We start from the raw sequence: 22,937 nt of genomic DNA, 5'->3' as shown, positions 1-22,937 counted from the left end.
GGTAAGCACCCACAAGGAAGGAGGAAACAAAATGAAACGTCACAGGTTGAGAAGGGACAAATTAATAAAACTATAGCACTGTCTGGTCAACAGCTCTTATATCGAAGTTTTTGACAAGAATAATGTACAGCAGAATGGGAAAGAAAATCTATAGCGTTTTAGCTACCTCGTTTCTGTGACTAGTTCTGCTGCTGCTTTACCAACACAGTCTGGCAAAATAGGTAAGCACCCTCAAGGGAGGAGGAAACAAAATGAAACGTCACAGGTTGAGAAGGCCTGTGACGTTTTTCAGAGATTACAATATCAAGTTTACAAAGAACTTGACATCATAAGCCCACTTATCAGTGCGATGTTGCACCCCGCTCTGGCGTGGATGCATGCACTAATTCGGCTGGTAAGGGTGTGAAACAGCCTTTGTTTCCTCTTGTGAGGCATACTGGCCCACAATTGATGTTAGCTAGTGCTTGATACCCTGGATACTGGAACTGGGATGAAGCTGATGTCCGAGCTGGTCCCCGCACGAGTTATATTGGGGACACATGTGTGGATCCTACTGGCCAATGAAGTATCTCAGTATCATGCTGACGTTGGAGCTGGTCCCCACGTATATTGGGGACACATATATGGATCCTGCTGGCCACTGGAGTATCCTCATATCATGTTGACGTCCAAGCTGGTCCCCATACATGTTATATTGGGGACAAGTGTGGATCTTGCTCACCATTGGAGAACCTCAACATCACTCACACTCCTATTGGAAATGCGCTCACCATACCGTCGCACGTGAGGACATAGGATGTCCGTGACATACCTTTGTGCCATCAAAGCTCTCTCAATCACTATCATCCGTAACCTAAAGTCATATCCCATGGCTGCCCTCACCATAACGTGAAGAGTAACATCGCTGTGCATCTCCAAAATACTGGAAGAATAAGTACTCTCACCTGGCTACTGTCAGTCTAAATCCCTCACAAGTTTGGTCACTATACGTTTGTACTACCTGCCCAAATGGAGCCCCACCAACTTCCGTAGGTGCTGATAACTCTGCTTACGTGGCATTTCCGTGTCCTTCACATCGATCACTCAACTTCTGACACTGTTCATGACCCTTATATACCCTAACAAGCCTGGTACAACACTAAAAATAAATTCTAATCCATTGTGGTGGCAGGTGTAGCTGCCTCAGTGGGTCGCAGCTTTAATCATTTAAATGCTCTCTGATTGTCCGTATTTTTACGAAGTTACATTGTCGCCTGACCATGTCTCACAATACTTCACCTTTTTGCGAGGCAGTGTATTTCAGGTGTTTCAGTTCCGTACTATCAACCCATTCCTTCCGTTAGTCATGATATCCCACAGATTTTCTCCCAAGCTTTATTAATCATCCATATGTCCATTACAACACGCTACGTGCGTGCCCATTCCGAGTGTTTACTTGTCTGCGTTGTACGAGAGCCAGGTCAAATACACTTCGAACAATTTGACGGAAATTACCGAAGATGACCGGCAGTACCTCGCCTAATAACACAACCTCTCACACGGCTTGCAGAGCTACGTGGATATCTAAGGGATGCTAATAGGCTACAATTTTGCAGTGTGCCCTTCGGTAGACGTTGCGTTGCGCTGTGAAGTAACTGACCACCATTTTTCCTTATAACGCGTGGGATGGGACACGCGACTATATGGTCGTACTCGGCGAAGTGAAACCGTGATTAGTGAGTGACGTAGAACAAGTTCCGCTGACTCGACTCCGCCATGTCGACGCAGTGCCCCTATATCCGTTTAATTTTCAGTGTTCTTTTGGAGCACAACGTTTAGAAATCTTCTCTTCTTGTCTGTGCCGTTTATCACAACACTTTGATCATTGTACAAGGTTTCTTTCAAAAATGACTTCATAACCTTGTATTACATTTTAAGAGGGTTGGAACTTTAATAGTGGAAACTACACTCCTGGAAATTGAAATAAGAACACCGTGAATTCATTGTTCCAGGAAGGGGAAACTTTATTGACACATTCCTGGGGTCAGATACATCACATGGTCACACTGACAGAACCACAGGCACATAGACACAGGCAACAGAGCATGCACAATGTCGGCACTAGTGCAGTGTATATCCACCTTTCGCAGCAATGCAGGCTGCTATTCTCCCATGGAGACGATCGTAGAGATGCTGGATGTAGTCCTGTGGAACGGCTTGCCATGCCATTTCCACCTGGCGCCTCAGTTGGACCAGCGTTCGTGCTGGACGTGCAGACCGCGTGAGACGACGCTTCATCCAGTCCCAAACATGCTCAATGGGGGACAGATCCGGAGATCTTGCTGGCCAGGGTAGTTGACTTACACCTTCTAGAGCACGCTGGGTGGCACGGGATACATGCGGACGTGCATTGTCCTGTTGGAACAGCAAGTTCCCTTGCCGGTCTAGGAATGGTAGAACGATGGGTTCGATGACGGTTTGGATGTACCGTGCACTATTCAGTGTCCCCTCGATGATCACCAGTGGTGTACGGCCAGTGTAGGAGATCGCTCCCCACACCATGATGCCGGGTGTTGGCCCTGTGTGCCTCGGTCGTATGCAGTCCTGATTGTGGCGCTCACCTGCACGGCGCCAAACACGCATACGACCATCATTGGTACCAAGGCAGAAGCGACTCTCATCGCTGAAGACGACACGTCTCCATTCGTCCCTCCATTCACGCCTGTCGCGACACCACTGGAGGCGGGCTGCACGATGTTGGGGCGTGAGCGGAAGACGGCCTAACGGTATGCGGGACCGTAGCCCAGCTTCATGGAGACGGTTGCGAATGGTCCTCGCCGTTACCCCAGGAGCAACAGTGTCCCTAATTTGCTGGGAAGTGGCGGTGCGGTCCCCTACGGCACTGCGTAGGATCCTACGGTCTTGGCGTGCATCCGTGCGTCGCTGCGGTCCGGTCCCAGGTCGACGGGCACGTGCACCTTCCGCCGACCACTGGCGACAACATCGATGTACTGTGGAGACCTCCCGGCCTCCCGCATGCCCACTATACGCCCTCGCTCAAAGTCCGTCAACTGCACATACGGTTCACGTCCACGCTGTCGCGGCATGCTACCAGTGTTAAAGACTGCGATGGAGCTCCGTATGCCACGGCAAACTGGCTGACACTGACGGCGGCGGTGCACAAATGCTGCGCAGCTAGCGCCATTCGACGGCCAACACCGCGGTTCCTGGTGTGTCCGCTGTGCCGTGCGTGTGATCATTGCTTGTACAGCCCTCTCGCAGTGTCCGGAGCAAGTATGGTGGATCTGACACACCGGTGTCAATGTGTTCTTTTTTCCATTTCCAGGAGTGTATTTATTTACAGATCGTACAAAATAGATACGTGTTTACAAGTTTTACCGACCTTCAAAGTCGTCACCAGCATTGTGTATAACCCGTTGGCAGGGATGTGTAAGTCGTAGGATACTCTTAGCAGTGCCAGTTGTGTTGACAGTTCGAGTGGCACGGTCTATTGCCTGACGAATTTGTAACTGTTCTGAAGCGAATGCCGTGAAGTGTTTCCTTCAGTTTAGAAATCGAGTTGAACTTACGAGGGCTTAAGCCAGGGGAGTGCAGTAGGTGGTTTAGCACTTAGCAGCCCCATCAGTCAAACAAATCAGTAACAGCTTGTACTGTACGTGCTTGAGCATTGTCCTGCAGAAAGTGTCAACACTTACGTCTCTAGACTGGTCGTAGGTTGTGTTTCAAAAGTGAACAGCACACAGACAGAAGTGATGACACTTTCTGCAGGACCTGACCATCATTTTGCAGAACAATGCTCAAGCACGTACAGTGCAAGCTGTTACTGATTTGTTTGACTGATAGGGCTGCTAAGTGCTATACCACCTACTGCACTCCCCTGACTTAGGCCCACGTGAGCTCAACTCGATTTCTAAACTGAAGGAAACATTTCACGGCATTCGCTTCAGAGGTGCTACAAATTCGTCGAACAATAGACCGCGCCGCTCGAACTGTCAATACAACTGGCACCGCTAAGAGTATCCTACAACTTCCACATCGCTGGCAACGAGTTATACACAATACTGGTGACTACTTTGAAGATCAGTAAAACTTGGAAACACGTATCTATTTTGTACGAGCTGTAAATAAATAGTTGCTGTTTGTGTATGCATAATCGGTTGAAAACTTTCCTCATGTCAGCACGTTGTAGGTGTCGCCACCGGCGCCAACCTTGTGTGAATGCTCTGAAAAGCTAATCATTTGCATATCACAGCATCTTCTTCCTGTCGGTTAAATTTCGCGTCTGTAGCACGTCATCTTCGTGGTGTAGCAATTTTAAGGGCCAGTAATGTATTTAGGTACACAAAGCATTCAACAGGAAATTATTTTCCACGTCACCAATGACCATGAGTCAATACTTCTTCTGAACATGTATTTGTAAGCTCATTTAATCGTCATGACACTCATGTGGCCACAGCATCAATTATATATTTGTCGACTAGCAAAAAATTAAACATCATAGATGCTGAAGTTCGCCACTTGCTTAATTTCATGGTTGGATGCCAAAAGTGGAGCAAGGTAGCTAATTTAAATGCATATGATACTATATAATGTGGCAGAATATAGCACCAGGAAAGCCATCCCAGTTTACAGAGAAAATTTTCACAATAGATTTTATGTGAATTTGAAAATTTTGACTCCATGGATGAAAACGTATGAGAGAATGGGTCGTTGAATCCCCTTACAGCACATCAGAATTCTGAACAAACGGCACACAGTAGAATTTGAGAAGCTTTTGGGTCGTATGATGCAACCATCATTACTGTCACAAATTAGTTTCGTTGAAATTACTTTCCGAAGGAAACATGTGAAAAATACTGGTGGAACTGTAACGAACTTGCAGACCAACGCTGGATTAAGCATCTGCCAGCAACTATAGTTCAAAAGTGAGGTCTTTTCCAGGTTTGGCTATGTTTGAACCGGCTCAGTAGTTATCTCGCGAACAGTCACTTCTATTCTTCTAGTCACCCTCTTTCATATTGTTAGCCTTGGTTAATAACCTTTAATAAACAGGGACACCTCATCTCCTGCTGCCCCTACGACCAGGCCACAGTTGACAATCGCTTTGCCCCTCTCTGCCCGTCCGTACGCGAGCGTGCGTTAGCTCACTTCGTTCATTCCTTAAACGAAATGAGCTGTTCCTGGTAAGCCTTTCGAACCGTCTCTCTCTCTGTAGAGCCACATACTAAGGGAGATGTGAAAGTCGTGCCACCGAGAAACTAGCTTTACCTTCGAATCCCAGGAGCATGTGTCACTCGCACAAAAGTTTACAGTTAGAGAAAATTTATTACCCTTTATAAGCGTACAATAGGCGCTAACTGACCAAATTCCCAATAGCAGTGGCAATTATAAATGTTCGTGCACGTTCCAGGACAATAGGCGTCTCTCAGAACTCTGTCCACCTTAACTTGTTTTATACATTGCATATGGTTTACCTTACAAAATTCGTTATCTGAATCTGTGTGTGTATTTTCAGTGATTTCCCTCAATCGCTTCAGCCAAATGCCGGAACGGTTCCTTAAAAAGGACACGGCGAATTTTCTTCCCCATCATTCCCTATGCTCCGTCTGTAATAACCTCGTTGTCGACGGGACGTTAAACGCTAATCGTTTTCTCCTCCTCTTCTTCGTCTCATAAGGGCGCACAAAATAACGTTAACAGATGGCCTAATCTTTGGACTACAAAATAGGACATCGCTCCGTGGGCATTTAGCGTGATTAAAAGAAGTCGTTGGTGTGTGAGACGCTATGCAATAGTCCTTACTGGTCAGTGTCTGGTTGAGGTAATCTGTGTAGGTACCTGAAAAATTTTATCACCGTTGTGATGCGTGTATTGAGATTCGCTATCTCCACTTTGCACAGTGGCTCTGAGCTTGAAGTTGTTCCTTTGTTGATTAAATTTCTGTATACAATTAACAATATTAATATACCGACCGCTATTCCCTTATATGAGAATGAGCAAGTCAGTCTACCATCTGCAATTTCATACTGAGGGTTTCGTACACGTCGAATGGTAAGGAAATAATTTGTCTCTCTTCTGTGTAGGTTCGTCAGAAGCTAACACTTTAGTCTTCATGGATGCGTTAGTCTAGTCACGATGGAATAATGACTAACTGTTTCCACGTTGCAGGGGTTAGGGAAATGGTGGATTATTAACAGTGCCGTTTAAATGGTATAAAATCAACGTTTACTGTTAAATAAAGTGGGTTAAAAACAAATTATTAAATGTGTGTGCAACTTTTAAGTGTAGTAGAGCCGTGTTAAATGATAAATTGTGTTCTGGGGATGTGAAAGGGTGGAGGGGCAGGGATGGGTGGTAGAAGTATCAAGGAGGTAGGTGGCCAGATTGTGGTCATGCACTTCGCTCCTTAACAGGTCTGCAAACGGAAGAGCGAGCAGATTATTTCCCACACTGTCTACCCAAATACGTCTCAAAAGGGAACTAAAAGGTGTTTCCCAAAGGTATACCGAGCCCCTGCAGCGCGCCTTTTGAATTACTGCCGACACATTGCACAGACACGCCCTGTGAGTTGGTGTTTATTTCCCGCTAAATGTATTAACGCTGCATAGAACACAAATGTGTGTTACTAATAACACTAACGCTAGCAACGCATATGAACAGAATCTACGTAAATACGTGCAAACCGTTCTGCAGTGATACAAGAAAAATTGATTTCTAGTCATCCTGCAAGGCAGATGTAGCGTTCTTCTGGAACAGGTACCTTCACCTACCCCACCAAGAGCGCTGGTCATTTTTCATTTCCCATACAGGGATGACGCGTCGTGGATTGGAAGCAATGAAGCCTTGGCAGGTCGCAAGAGGAGTTGGCACCACATCTGCACACGCCGATCACCTAATTCCTGTAAATTCCGGAGAGGGTGGCACGTTCAATCACATCCCAGATGAATTCGATCGGGTTCAGATCTGGTGACTTAGCGGGACAGCACATCAATTGGAAGTCGCCATTGTGTTCCCCGAATCACTCCATCACTCTCTTGACCTTGTGACATGGCGCATTATCTTGGTGAAAAATGTGACTGACGTCGGGAAACATGATCGTCATGAAGGGATGTACATGGTCTGCAACCACTGTACAATACTCTTTGGCCGTCATGGTGCTTTGCACGAACTCCATGGAATGTGAATGTTCCCCAGTGTACAATGCCGCCACCGCCAGCTTGTCTCCAACGCGCAGTACAATTGTCAAGCAGCTGTTTCCCTGGAAGACGATGGATTCACGCCCTCACATCGGCGTGATGACGAAGATGTCGGGGTTCATCAGACCATGCAACACTCTGCCACTGCGCCGATGTCCAGTGCCGATGGTCACGTGCCCATTTCAGTCACAGCTGCCGATGGCGTGCTGTTGACATTGAAAGTGCATGGGTTGTCGGCTATGGAGGCTCATTGTTTGGAGTGTTCGGTGCACTGTGTGTTCAGACACAATGGAGTTATTTTGTGTAACCACGTAAGAGGACTGGATAGGAAATTCTAAGGACGTACAGTCTGTCTGCAAAATAAAAAGCGAGCAGCACTAGTCGTGGGGGGAAGTTGACTTTCTCGGAAAAGTGCTACAGCTGCCCTAGAAGATAACTAATAATCAATTTTCCCTCTGGCAGTGTAGAATTGTCCACAGTGTAGAATTGTCCACAAGTTTACACAGAGTCTGTCCACACGCGTTTCATGCGTTAGTAGTATTAGTAACTCTTATCTGTATTCCATTTTGTGTTAATAAACATTGTGGAAAATAACCCAAACCCCTCCTAAGCAAGTGAGCATCGAGCATCGACAGATTCATAAGATGCGGTGCGGAGGGTCGGTATAACTTTATGAAACGTTCAGTACTTGTTTCTTGCGACGTAGTGGGGTAGATAGAGTGGGGAGTCACCCGATCGCTCTGCAGTTTGCTGACCTATGAACGAGGTAACTGCACGATCACAATCTGGCAACCTATCTCCTTGTGCTTTTAACCTCCACTCCACCCTGTTATACCCACAGAACACAATTTATCCACTAATGTGGCTCTGCTGCACTTAGACGTTCTACACACATTTAATATTCTTATTAATTAACTCCATATAACAGTATAATGTTAAGTCTTCAAAACACTTTTTTTGTTATCAACGATATTTCAATCCCCTGCAACGTGGAAACTATTTGTCCTTCAGAAAAATGAATGATGTAGTGTAATTTTGAACAGGGATAAATGTTTGCTCGAAGCTGTGGTTTTATTCAAGTTTGTAACACCATAGATAAATACCAAATTTTTTTCTTATTAATTATGCTTTGTATAAAGCATGTTTTCTTTGATATGTAGAAAGATGTATAATATGTTTTCTCTTCGCCGTTAAAAAACACTTTGGCTCATTTGGAGGAGGATGACTTTAATAACATGTATTTTTTTTTGTTGAATTGCTAATATGTGTAAATGAAAGGATTTTTTAAAAGGTATAAATGCTGAATCACCCCTAAAACTTTCAAACTGTATAAATAAAAACTTAGTGTGCTTCCCATCTGAAACGAAAGTGAGTTAGCGAGCGCAAAATGTGGTGGTGCAAGGGAAAATGTGGAACAACAGGTAGTCGGAGAGTAGCAACCGGACAGTCGGCAACTAGTAAATGGTAAGTGCACAGCGCAGGTGCCGAGTGAAGCTATCAGTACTTGGAGTTATTATGGAAAAGCCTCGGGTGGATAAATGGCTCTAAAATATTGCTCTGTATCTGGAAAATACCGTAAAACTTTATGATCATACCTAGGAAGATAATAACAGAGCAAATTACTTACAACGGAAAGTCCACCTCTTGTTTTGTACTCACCACCAACAATGCGCAATCACTTCAGCAGAGAGGAGAAGTCAGATCTTTGTAAAGTGTATGGATTAGCACATTTATTAAAGTATGTGTAAATATAAGGTAACTCGTGTTAAATATGTGTACCAACCTTGATTTGTTTCCTATCATGATACCTCTTAGGATCCATTCCTCTTAAACAGTGATTCCCGAGTACCCTGATTATGACAAATGGTGAAAAATCAAGAGTTTAACTACTTTTCCTTAAACCTGAGTGCTAAAATGTTGCCTAAAATTACTGTGGATTTAACTGAAGCTGAGGGAGGAAGTAAATGTTACTCTTATGATAGCCTCCCCAATAATTGAATTGCGTGCTGATGACAAATAGGCCACACGATTTTGAGGTTATTTAGAAGTAAATGATCTTAAAACCATATTTGAAAATCCTGTTGAAAAGATCTTCTGCATTCACTGTCAAAAATTCATACAAGTTGAAAGAGAATTGTGAAAGAGTATTTCCAAAGTTTGCTTTCTTTAGTTTGTTCATAAAAGTGTGTTTAGATTGTTTTATGGCGATGGTCAAGAAAAAGGGTCCCCCATTTTAAGTTGTTCAAAATGAATAAATTTACTTGATTAATAAATATACTAAATGCATTTGAAGTTAATGTTGAGTTTTGTGCAGATCGTGTGATGAAAAGTGTAATATCAGCTTGTGAGCCCTCATTTACTGTTTTTCTTACTGTAGGCTAAGTCAGAAAGTCTCTGATGAAATAGGACTAGGTGTCCATGTCCATTTTTAGTTTAACAATGGTTTCCAGTTTTATTGTTGATGAAATAAGTCATGCCAGGTAAAGTATTTATTGTTGATGAATGCTAAAGTGTCAGTTGTGTTTGTGAGAACTTGCATTTCCTATTGAAACTGGTTATATCCACTATACTACTTGTCTCCTTGTAAAGAGGTTCGTTGCTCTTCTGTGAGAAAAAAATATAGGTTGCGTTTTTTCATCAAAACTATTCACTGTTTATTTAAAAGAAATGTTTCACATTTCTATGGCTAATTAGACTGGCGACCACGCTCTATTTCAGTTGAGTTTCTATTTCAGTTGAGTTTCTAAATTGGATCTGTCACTTTCTGTGTCCTTAAGTAACAATGGTATTCAGTTCGATAAACCAAAACCATTAGGTGTTACTCTGTTACTTTTCTAAATTCCTCTCAGAGGGTAACATTTACTGCAAGTTTAGGCCATATTTGTCAAATTTACTACAGCAGTAGAGTTATACGTGACTGCCTTGTGACAAAAAATGAACCTTGTAGTCACTAGGTAAATGGCATGCCAGTATAGCGAGCGGAGCAGTAGTGTTCAAGAAAATCATAAGAAAGTGACCTTTAAACGCCCCAACCCGCAATCCGCCCCCCCCCCCCCCCGCCTCACGCTCACGTCCCAGCGGTGGGATTTTTTTGTGGGTTGTTCATGACCCTCCTCCTTACCAATGTACAAGAATCTGCGACTACGCGATTGTTTTCCCTATCCGACCTAAAAGGTCTTCATTGACTGGGTTATGCTAAAGACAAATGGCGTGCACCTACAGAAGTGTCTCCTGTTTCTTGTAAATATTCAGCATCCCTGTTTGTAATAAAGCGTTTTTTCTGTGTGTGAATGTATCGTTTCGGTTCCATAAACGAGATCACTCTACACCTCCGCATCTGTGTTTGTTTCCCAGTCGATTTATCGTCCGCGAATTTATTCATCTCTTTGCTCGCAGGGCCACTGGAAACGAGCTGACGATGCAAATGACGCAGAGTAGAACACGCGCAGGTATCGAACGAATCCGCTGGCGGATGCGTTGTGCTGCAGCGCGCCGCATACAGATGAACGGCGGGCAGTGTTTGAGCCGGCGCGGCGCGCAGCACTTGGCCGCCTGTTCATTCATATGCATATGATCGGGGCTGGCGGTTCCCTGGTCCGGCCCCCTGCTTCCACCCAACCCTGAGCGACAGATGATCGCTTCATTAGCCGGTCTCTTGCATAAGAGCACGCTCGTTTCTTTATCCTGCTTCTCTCATTATGCTGGACAGTTTCAACACTAACTTACTCATCCTGCACGACTTATTATTCCTGGAGTTGAATTAACGAGGTATTATTCCTTCAATTTTGTTTCATCTGCATTTACATTTTGAGGTCTTCTCTGGACTTTCAGATATTCGAGCAACTGTCTATGAACTACTGTCCCCAGAGATTGTAACCTCCCCCTAACTTATCGACCTTAATGACAGTGAAAAATTAAACCGCGTGTACCTAATGGAAATTTGGGAAAAGCAATCGTCACCGAAGTTAATCTGTCGGTAAAGAGGGAGGAATGGGTTACATCTAAATGAAAGCAAAAATGCAAATGAAACTGGTGGAAATTAATTTTGAATAGGGGTAAAGTTAATAAAGAAAGTAAACGTGCGGCCGTTACGTTAACAATTAACTAGCGGTAATTAGATATTTGAGATTTGGGGGAAATTACGGTCGCCAGTCCTAAGGACAATTACTATAGTAACTGAAAAAGATAGGTTATTACACATATAATTAGCACTAGAAGCGTGGCAACTGAAGGTTGACACGTGTAGTGTGAAAACTGAAAGTTTGTCAGAAGTAATAAATTTCGCTACACTCTGACTTAATTTAGCAAAAGAATTAATAAAACCGGAAAATCGAAAGTTAATTTAGTGACTGAAGTTAATAGTGAGCTTTCTTTCTGAAGCACATCGAAATTCAGTAAAATATGGTTAGTCTTGGACTACCTCAACAATCATTTCAAAAGCTACTTGAATCTACGCAATTTAGAAATAAGAGATTTAACTTTGAACTTGAATTAAATGATTCTGAACAATTAACAATAGTAAAATTTAGTACGTACCAAGCTGAGCTGGAGTCACAGGTAAGCTAAAATACGGTAACAAAACTCGCACTCTTAATTTGTGCTTGTGTAATCTAAATATTGTAGCCAGCTATGAATACCTTAACTGAACTTTGAAATTAAAGCAGTGAAATCGAATGATGCTGGCGTTTGAATTTCAACGACAAAAAAATGGTTCAAATGGCTCTGAGCACTATCGGACTCAACTTCTGAGGTCATCAGTCCCCTAGAACTTAGAACTACTTAAACCTAACTAACCTAAGGACATCACTCACATCCATGCCCGAGGCAGGATTCGAACCGTAGCGGTCTCGCGGTTCCAGACTGTAGCGCCTAGAACCGCACGGCCACTCCGGCCGGCAATTTCAACGACACTCGGGTTCATTCCAGAAAAGGAAGGGACCCTGCTTGGTAATGCAATTGGGACAATGAGCAACAAACGTTCATGCTAAGTTGCTGTAATTTTGTGATGCAACAATTCTAAAAGTTTGAAAAGCTGAGGTCTGCCATACAGTTCTAAAACTTTACGTGCTTCCAGTCTTCCTGTTGGCTGATTGAAGGTTTGAAGCCGTCGATTGAGGAGGTGGCGACAGTCACTCATTGTCGGCCGTCGCTGAAGCTGGATGTTGGCGCGCCTTCTTCTTGACACGGTCACCAGACGAAACGGGCTCTTGATGTGCGCCAGCTAATGCTTCCCGTCTGCGACACCATGTCAGAAACTATCATAGCAAGTCGAGCGCAATTACATGCTGCCCAACCCCGAAAGCGAGGCAACTCGCGGGAGCGTCACACAACACACCTGCTCCACTGCACCACCCCAGCCCGATTCTCTCTCTCTCAGCCCGCGCTCCACGCGGCAGAGTTAACACTACCAAAGATCCTAAACGCTTTCGTTCTCCACACGACCTATCGATGTATTCGTTCGATAGTATAGTTTTCCCTAGGCCAGACCCAGCGTATAAATACAAATAATATTCACAAAACAAACCAATTATACATCGACATAAATGCATATATATACAAATAGTAAAACAATTACAATATACAAAGACACAGAAATGTTATATCTTCAGGTAACAAAATAAGGAAAAACATTTGCAGTGCAATAGATGGAAATAGGAGGATATGCATTTCCGGCGTTACGAGATGACTCCAGGAACCACTGTACAAATAATCTTAACTGGAGCTTTCAGTTTTCCTCTTTGGTACTGCATGGTTATTGTGTCCCAATTCATTTCTGACGTGATCTCAGAATGATATTTCAACATCCGTCAGAACTGAATTTTTAGCCGATCGTATTCGAACAGCCTTTCTGTTTCATAATTTCAGGATTAGTGGAGCTTAATTTCCACTGACACGGTTCCTGTGAAGACACTTTAATGAAGAAGAAGTTGTCGCTTGATCATTTCTAGCGGAGTTGTACACTGAGAGTGCAGCTAGGAATCCCAGATGTTTCAAGAACTTTCCTATTTCGAAGTGAAGTTCATATAAGTGGACGACAGACACTGAGACCTTGTGCTCCTGTCTCAGCTAGTATTTAGTCTATGCAGATGTCCCCCATTTGCGCACCTCGGAGCCTAGTCCATCCCTGTGCCCGTGAAATCTACCTGGTTCCATTCAATGATAACAGAGTCCGTCCCGATAACTGAGTGGTCGGCGTGACGAATTGCCGTCCTACAGGCCCGGGTTCGATTCCCGGCTGGGTCGGGGATTTTCTCCGCTGTGGACTGGGTGTTGTCTTCATCATCATTTGATCCCCATCCGGTTCGCAGGTTGCCCAATGTGGCGTCGAATGTAATAAGACCTGCACCAAGGCGGTCGGAAGTGCCCTGCAATGGGCCTCCCGGCCAATGACGCCAAACGCTCATTTCGTTTCAATGCTATCAGAATTTTTAGAATCATCTTCATCACTCACTGACGAGATTTATCTCTTGAGACCCCAGGAACTCATTGATTACTGGTTCTCTGAAGACCAATTTTATGTCGACGAACTCTGGAGCGGTGAACCCTTCTTCAATGTTGACAGTCATTTACATCAATGACAGATTGCTGGAATGTGTTTATTCGAGTTGCCTTTTATGCCTTCCTTGCCTCTCACCTATCCTCTCCATGTTTTCGATGTTTCTCTTCGGCGTATCACGGGCCCTCACGAACCTAGTCGACTGCCCTGATTGTCTGTTACATGGTGTATTCTCTCAGTTTTTTTCAGTATTGATCAATGTTTTCCACATCCTGGATTCAAGTTCTATTTATATCTTTCAGAGTTCCATATGTGGATCTAACGCACGCAATTTGTTTCGAGAGACGAGGTTTGCATACGGAAATTTTACCAATATACCGAGTTGATGCTAGCTTCTCACAGCACACTGCTGTAGCCGTTCTATTTTAAGGATTTGCTTTTTAGACACCACTGGTATTTCTCCAAGCAATTTAGGAGCTTTCTATAAGTGGTCCAAGTTCCACAAACGCCGTTAGGCTTGGTTCACGTAAGGCTTAGCCCCAGTGCTGAAAGCCCTTTACTGTAAGTGGTCACATGTTTGAATTGCTGTTGAAATTAAACATTAGTGTTTGCAAATTCAATACGTCGCCGAAGTACGGAAAATGATCTACGTTCGGCATTGCTTGTGACAGCGTAATGCGCTGCATGGGCAATACCAATACGTCAACGCATGATATGGATCAATACTTTTTTAAACATTAAAGCCTTTCGTAATGTCCTACAGCTGATATAAATTGACCAAAACACCAAAACGCATCATCATACCGGGATTCAGCAACGCTATTTCAAGATAGTTATATCCTTATCCTTGGTCGTTTTAAACCCAGCAATCTTTCGTCAATCCTGTAGTCTGTTTCTACACCCGATAATAGTTTTGCTTTGCCAAGATAAATCACTACGTCGAGAAGTACTAAGAACAAGGTACCGACAGCTACACATCTCTAACACTTGCGACGACTTCAAATGTTCTCCCTTTCTATATACGGAGATATCAGCGTTGAAGTTGACATACAGCAGTCGAAAAACCGCAACGCATGATACTACTTTCGGCAGCCTGTTAGCCTTAGTATCCCGTCTTGTCCTCCCATTTCTATTCTATTAATTTTCCATTGAAGATCATGTTGATGTCTCCTCGGTTGGATCAGAAATCAACGTGTGACCAGGTTAAGATTCTTGAGTCATTGGTATCAAATGCATGGACAGAAATCTAGCAAAAAAATCACCATTAATAGAGAGCGTGAAAGTTAGACGATAGTTATCAGCATCAGATCTCTTTCCAGTTTTGAAGATCGTAGCAATTAATGCGTCTCTGAGGTCATCAAGAATGTTTCGGTTGTCCATAGTTTACTGATGAGCAAATCCATATGTTTGTATTGATAGAGACAACTTTCCCTAAAGAACACAGCAGGGATACTGTCTTGTTTTATAGCTTTCGGACAGCATCTTTGACCTCTTGAAGAAGGGATACTCTAACAAGATGCTACGATACTGACTGCTGTGGCATCTAATTTGTCGTTTCTATTCAAAAGTTCTTGAAATCCCGCAATTGTCTCCAGTTGCGATGCAAAAGTTTAAAAGCTGCTCCAGAGGTGCCTACAACCTTCCTCTCTAACGAATGAAAAGTGTGGCGCTCTGCGACTTCATCCTCGGGCTTGGCGACGCTTCGGACAGCAAGGTGTCGAGACGTGCGAAAAAAACGCCACAGACCAGAAGTTCGTCCGAGGGTCAGGTGAGTTAATAATGTCATATTGACATCAAATAACGTCACAGCTCTGCCCAGTGCCATAGTAGACGTGGCACACGATGAGAATGACGTCACACCCCCCGTTACTCAAATTTAACTCCTTCTTTTGTCTTCTGTGATGGTAGGCTGTCAAAGTAGTTGCCTGCCGTCAGGCACTATGACATGTTATAGGCACCACTCATCAGAAAGCGTGTCGAAATCTGTGACAGGTACAGTTTGAATGTGTTAAATAAAAGTGTAGGTGGCACCGAAGGTATTGCCGACTGGTGGGGGGGGGGGCAGGGTAGGGGGACGTTGGAGGGACTGTTTCGTGGCTTATACACGCATATATCAAAGTCACCACGCTCCGTGATCGCGCCAGAGGAGTGCAGAAAAAACCTGAACAACCTCTGCTGCTTTGGATCACGTTCTTATTTCGTCGAATGGCTTCGAACGCTCCCTAGTGGCCCCATCCTGTACACCAGAGAAAAAAACGTGCGATTGCAGTACACTCCAAAGGGGTTAGACCAAACAGTCACACGATCCCCTTGAGAGGACGCTTGAGTCTTTCAGGCGAGAGGGGAGGGTGTAGAAAGTGTCGAGCGTTGTCAAGAACGTGGACCTGTTGCTCATGGCACTGCCTATTGTCGTTTTCGACAGTGGAATGTGTGGGAATCAAAGACCCAGGCAAAGACTCCACTGTCGTCCTTATTCCACTCCGTCAGTACGATTCTGAGCGGCGGTGTGACTGAAATATTTCCCTCAGCCATCCACAAGAAAACAGCGTTATATCAACGCTTTGTGTCGCAGTTTTGTCCTCCATCTCAGAGGCAGATGTGAGTATGACGGGATGTGACGTCCTTTCCATTATCTGACACGGCCACGATGGCATAGAGCATCATTGAGGTGACATTTGGTGCCAGTTTATCATAAATCCGCCTTTGCCCTCACATGAACTTCTGGACTGTGATCTTTTTCACGTACATGTCGACGCCAAGGATGACGTCGCAGAGCGCTAAGCTTTTCCACCATTTTATTTCATAAGAGGATGCCGAAGTCCCTCAAATCTTCAATTCGAGCGATGGATGTTGTGACGTGGGACACACGCTCAAGGATACTTCATCTCAAGAAAGATAAGGCAATAATTACCAATCCAACACGAACTCTAGCTTGTAATTTCCAATAGATTTTTTTTAACAATTGCATGACAACAGCAAACTGCTGTTACCCCAGAATAATATACGCACATCAAAAAAAGTTCCCAGAACTCCTGAAGATAGACGTTGACTGCGGATATTGTATCACAGACACAGTCTCTTTGACTGTTCAGAGATGTCACTAAAACCGCCCAGAGATGTAAACAACCATGCATGAGAAGCGCCTATTAGACGGAGGGGGTCCGAGAGCCGATCAGTTCCACTCATTTCAACAGGAATGTTACTTTGTGCCAGGAAGGGCTCCCAACAAGGGGTGTGTCAAGGCGTCTCGGAGTGAACCAAAATCATGATGTTTGGACATTAAGGAGATACAGAGACAGGAACTATCGATGACATGCCTCGCTCAGGCCGCCCAAGGGCTACTACTGCAGTGGATGACTGCTACCTACAGATTATATCTCGGAGGAACACTGACAACAACGCCACCAAGCTTTTCGTGCAGCCACAGGAGCTCTTATTACAACTCAAACTGTGTGAAATAGGCTGCATGATGCGCAGCTTCACTCCCGACGTCTATGGCGAGGTCCATCTTTGCAACCACGACACCATGCAGCGCGGTACAGCAACATGCCGAACTGACCGCTCGGGACTGGCATCACGTTCTCTTCGCCGATGAGTGAGGCATATGCCTTCAACATACAATCGTCGGCGACGTGTTTGGAGGCAACCCGGTCAGGCTGAACGCCTTAGACACACTGTCCAGCGAGTGTAGCAAGGTGGACATACCTTGTTGTTTTGGGGTGGTATTGTGTGGGGCCAACGTATACCGCTGGTGGTCATGGAAGGCGCTGTAACGGCTGCACGATACGTGAATGCCATCCTCCGACCTATAGTGCAACTATATCGGCAGCATATTGACGAGGCGTTCGTCTTTATCGACGACAATTTTGGAAATTTCTGAGAAGGACTATGGGACTAAACTGCTCAGGTCATCGGTTCCTAGGCTTACACGCTAATTAATCTAACTTAAACTAACTTACGCTAAGGAAAACACACACACCCATGCCCGAGAGAGGACCCGAATCTCCTACGGGGGGAGCCGCACGAACCGTGACAAGACGTCTCAGACCGCACGGTGCAACGACAATTCGCGCCCCTATCGTGCACATATTGTGAAAGACTTGTTTCAGGATAACGACATCGTTCGACTAGAGTGGCCACCATGTTCTCCAGACGTGAAACCTATCGACCATGCCTGGGATAGATTGAAAAGGGCTGTTTATGGACGACGTGACCCGCCAACCACTCTGAGGGATCTACGCCGAATCACCGTTGAGGCGTGGGACAATCTGGACCAACAGTGCCTCGATGAATTTGTGTATTGTATGCCACGACGAATACAAGCATGCATCACTGCAAGAGGACATGCCACTGGGTATTAGAGATACCGGTGTGTACAGCAATCTAGACCACCACCTCTGAAGGTCTCACTATGTGGTGGTACAACATACAATGTGTGGATTTCATGAACAATAAAAAGGGCGAAAATGATGTTTATGGCAATCTCTATTTCCAATTTTCTGTACAGGTTCCGGAACTCTCGGAACCGGGGTGATGCAAAACTTTCTTCGATGTGTGTACATAATTGCCCTAAAATGTGGAACATTACTGAACAGATAAAATGTCTACGGGCGTCAAAGCCCACCCCAAACAATAAATAATTTTAAAAACCTCTTTACATAAATCTTAAAAACCACACAAATAATAAATGGTTAACTGAGAAAACTACCACGGGAGCAGTCACCTATTAAGATATAACAGCAGAAGCAACTCACAATTTCTCTTTCTGAATAAAATATTAAAAGACCTAGTACAATGAAAGGTATTTTTCAGGTATTACAAAATTTCAGTGACAATTAATGGCACATCAGAGGTGCGTGGAAACTACAGCTAAGATCGAGCCTGAATGCCGGTATCACCTGGAATAAATAATAAAATACTGAACTTAAATTCACCGAAAAACTCTACTGATGAAGACAGCGACCGCGCTATCGGTTACCCAAACTGGCTGCTTGAAAAGGCGTCGTCCCCCAGTTAAGTGACCAGCTATAACGGACGACGCGTACCGCTAATTATACCACTGAAGTAACAACATAAAACCACAGAGCAACTGGGCATTCCAGAGTAACACAATCCTTAAAAGATCAGAAAAAATTCAAAACAGGAATACGGGCACAAGGGACCCGCAAGCCATTCACATTCAGAATTAACCACTTTAAATATCTGCACTACTTTGTCATTAATAATAGGTTCAGACAGGCTTATTACTGCCATAGCAAGAAGTGGTAATATACCCAAATATGTAAGAAGCTGGTCATAGTGCTAAATCTCGCCCTCGTAACTTAACTCATAACATAGCCCTACAGCCGATTAATTATATTATATACATATTCCACATGTCCGCAGTTCGTGGTCTCGCGTTAGCGTTCTCGCTTCCCGAGCACGGAGTCCCAGGTTCGATTCCCGGCGGGATCAGGGATTTTCACCTGCTTCGATATGACTGGGTGTTGTGTCGTCTTCATCGTCATACTTCATCCCCATTACGGTCGGAGGAAGGCAATGGCAAACCACCTCGACTAGGACGTTGCCAACTACGGCAGTGCGGGTCTCCCGCATCATTCCTCTACGCTCTGTCAAGAAGTATGGGACATCATCATCATCATCATACGAGGTGCATTCAAGTTCTAAGGCATCCGATTTTTTTTTCTCTGGACTGGAAAGAGATAGAAACATGCGCATTGTTTTAAAATGAGGCCGCGTTCATTGTCAATACGTCCCAGAGATGGCAGCACCGTACGGCAGATGGAATGTTACCGCCAGCGGCGAGAATGAGAACTGTTTTAAATACTTAAAATTGCGACGTTTTCCGTACTTGAACAGCGTGCAATCATTCGTTTTCTGAATTTGCGGGGTGTGAAACCAATTGAAATTCACCGACAGTTGAAGGAGACATGTGGTGATGGAGTTATGGATGTGTCGAAAGTGCGTCCATGGGTGCGACAGTTTAATGAAGGCAGAACGTCGTGTGACAACAAACCGAAACAACCTCGGGCTCGCACAAGACGGTCTGACGACATGATCGAGAAAGTGGAGAGAATTGTTTTGGGGGATCGCCGAATGACTGTTGAACAGATCGCCTCCAGAGTTGGCATTTCTGTGGGTTCTGTGCACACAATCCTGCATGACGACCTGAAAATGCGAAAAGTGTCATCCAGGTGGGTGCCACGAATGCTGACGGACGACCACATGGCTGCCCGTGTGGCATGTTGCCAAGCAATGTTGACGCGCAACGACAGCATGAATGGGACTTTCTTTCCGTCGGTTGTGACAATGGATGAGACGTGGATGCCATTTTTCAATCCAGAAACAAAGCGCCAGTCAGCTCAATGGAAGCACACAGATTCACTGCCACCAAAAAAATTTCGGGTAACCGCCAGTGCTGAAAAAATGATGGTGTCCATGTTCTGGGAAAGCGTGCGCGTAATCCTTACCCATTGCGTTCCAAAGGGCACTACTGTAACAGGTGCATCCTACGAAAATGTTTTGAAGAACAAATTCCTTCCTGCACTGCAACAAAAACGTCCGGGAACGGCTGCGCGTGTGCTGTTTCACCAAGAGAACGCACCCGCACATCGAGCTAACGTTACGCAACCGTTTCTTCGTGATAACAACTTTTAAGTGATTCCTCATGCTCCCTACTCACCTGACCTGGCTCCTAGTGACTTTTGGCTTTTTCCAACAATGAAAGACACTCTCCGTGGCCGCACATTCACCAGCCGTGCTGCTATTGCCTCAGCGATTTTCCAGTGGTCAAAATAGACTCATAAAGAAGCCTTCGCCGCTGCCATGGAATCATGGCGTCAGCGTTGTGAAAAATGTGTACGTCTGCAGGGCGATTACGTCGAGAAGTAACGCCAGTTTCATCGATTTCGGGTGAGTGGTTAATTAGAAAAGAAATCGGAGGCCTTAGAACTTGAATGCACCTCGTATATTCCATAAGCACACACTCAATAATTACAATACGACAGGACTCTAGCACACAACAAATTTTTCATCATTAAAACCCTGCTTGTTTACCTCTGAACACATTACCTAAATACCAGCAGACAGCCACAAAATCGAACCTGTGGTTATTTCGGAGTGCAGAGACATGCATTTAGATACACATTCCTTGCCTGTATCTCAAGTCTGTCCAAAAAAGCAAAAACTCATTCGCACAGGTAACTACTGTTCAATGAGCTAAGCACCAGTGGTCAATACGAAACAGATAACATGGGTGTCCAAACACTGGGACAGCTTCAACTTCCTGGCAGATTAAAACTGTGTGCTAGACCGAGACTCGAACTCGGGACCTTTGCCTTTCGCGGGCAAGTGCTCTACCAACTGAGCTATCCTAGCACGACTCGCGCCCCGTCCTCACAGCTTTACTTCTGCCAGTACCTCGTCTCCTACTTTTCAAATTTTACAGAAGCTCTCCTGTGAAACTTGCAGAACTTGCACTCCTGAAAGAAAGGATATTGCGGAGACAAGGCTTAGCCACAGCCTGGGGGACGTTTCCAGAATGAGATTTTCACTCTGCAGCGGAGTGTGACCTGATATGAAACTTCCTGGCAGATTAAAAACTGTGTGCCCGACCGAGACTCGAACTCGGGACCTTTGCCTCTCGCGGGCAAGTGCTCTTTCCAAAGTTTGGAAAGTAGGAGACGAGGTACTGGCAGAAGTAAAGCTGTGAGGAAGGGGCGCGAGTCGTGCTTGGGTAGCTCAGCAGTCTGCCTTCGGCGGTGCTACGGCACGGACGTCTGTTTACGTCCCTGCCGGAGAAGTTCGCGCTCGCGCAGTTGTTTACCTCGTCGGCGTACTCGTGCGTTGAGACGACTCGATATAGAATGGCACATGCATACCGAAAGTCGACTCTCAAGATTAGTTTTTCGAATGAATATGCGAGACCGAAAGCCTACGAAATAGAAAGGTTCCTACGAGACGAAGTTAAACTTGACTACAATGAACTTATCGGAATCCACCTCTCCATAGTGAGCAGTGTTGTTTACGTCAAGCTGATTAACGACGCAGTATGTGACAGAATCATCCGAGATACTAAACATGGACTCAAATTTTGTCACTCTGATGGACATGTTGGAGAAGTAACTATTGATCATGCAGGACTGGGCTTACGGAACATACGTATTTTCGAACTTCCCTTCGAGGTTCCGTCTGACTTTGTCGTTGACGCCTTACGCCCATATGGAAGAGTGCTTAGCCACGTTGAGGAAAAATGGTCCAACTTCACGACTTACCCCGTTCTCAATGGGGTGCGTCAGATCAGAATAGAACTGACACGACATGTACCCTCGTACTTGTTCATCGGCGGATGCAGAGCTATAGTCATCTACGATGGACAACCCAAAACATGCTCAGGCTGTGGGAAAGAGGGCCACGTCCGTTCCGAATGTATGCAGCGGAGGATAGTGCAAGTTCCAAACGGCGAACCCGTACCTCCGTCCACGTTGACGCCGCTGCCACTAACGTATGCGGACGCATTTCGAACGGATCCCATCCCGAAGAATGACCAGCTACAGAATCCTGACAGTTTACGGCAACCGACTGCGGCAGAGACCGCCTCCAGTGACGAAACGACGCACACCTCTGCCGCTCCGGCGCCGACGACGCACTTAACCGAGCGGAAAGGATCGGTAGGAGAAATGGAAATTGATCCTGCTGTTGTGCCGACAGCTGCTTTCGTCCCTGAGCACCGGGAGTCACTTCCGCACTCGGATACGGAGGCGCACACGCGCAAACAACGATCACCGAAGCGCCACAAGAAACGACGGCTCGCGCCGTCGGATACCTGCTTACTGCAGTCCACGTCTGACGGACTTGGGTGTAACGTCGATACAGTGCCTCCGGATGCGCAACGGGAGGATCTACCTCCCACACAGCAGTACGACGCGAATCATGCTACGCAGGGGTTGAATACAGACACACCGGACGGAAAGCCGACGGACGGAGTCCCTCCACCCACCGCAGCAACGCCACCGCCTTCGGTCAGCCCGGCCGGAGAGACACGACGGGAGCTGGACCTCCAGCACAGGAACTGGGCCGACGAATCCGATACTGACCCCCACACCGACGACGCACCCGCAATGGCGAGTGCTGCGTCCACCGGATGTTAACCGCGCAGAAAATGCAGACTGACGCACAGACAGCATGTCGCCGGGCAGCAGCACACACATTAACATAAGCGTTCATGTGCGCTTTACGCACTGAGG

The 22,937-nt window shown here is 45.4% G+C and overlaps 1 non-coding gene across 1 annotated transcript; it reads right to left on the bottom strand.

Annotated features, from left to right (window-relative positions):
- Positions 1 to 20,996: 20,996 nt before the first annotated feature.
- On the bottom strand, positions 20,997 to 21,069 carry Trnas-cga (transfer RNA serine (anticodon CGA)). Its single transcript has one exon. It is a non-coding gene; the product is annotated as a tRNA-Ser (tRNA).
- Between the last annotated feature and the right edge of the window lie 1,868 nt (positions 21,070 to 22,937).

Source organism: Schistocerca cancellata, chromosome 5, assembly GCF_023864275.1.
Source record: "Schistocerca cancellata isolate TAMUIC-IGC-003103 chromosome 5, iqSchCanc2.1, whole genome shotgun sequence".
NCBI classification, from domain to species: domain Eukaryota; kingdom Metazoa; phylum Arthropoda; class Insecta; order Orthoptera; family Acrididae; genus Schistocerca; species Schistocerca cancellata.
This window is presented reverse-complemented; position numbering and strand designations above follow the sequence as displayed.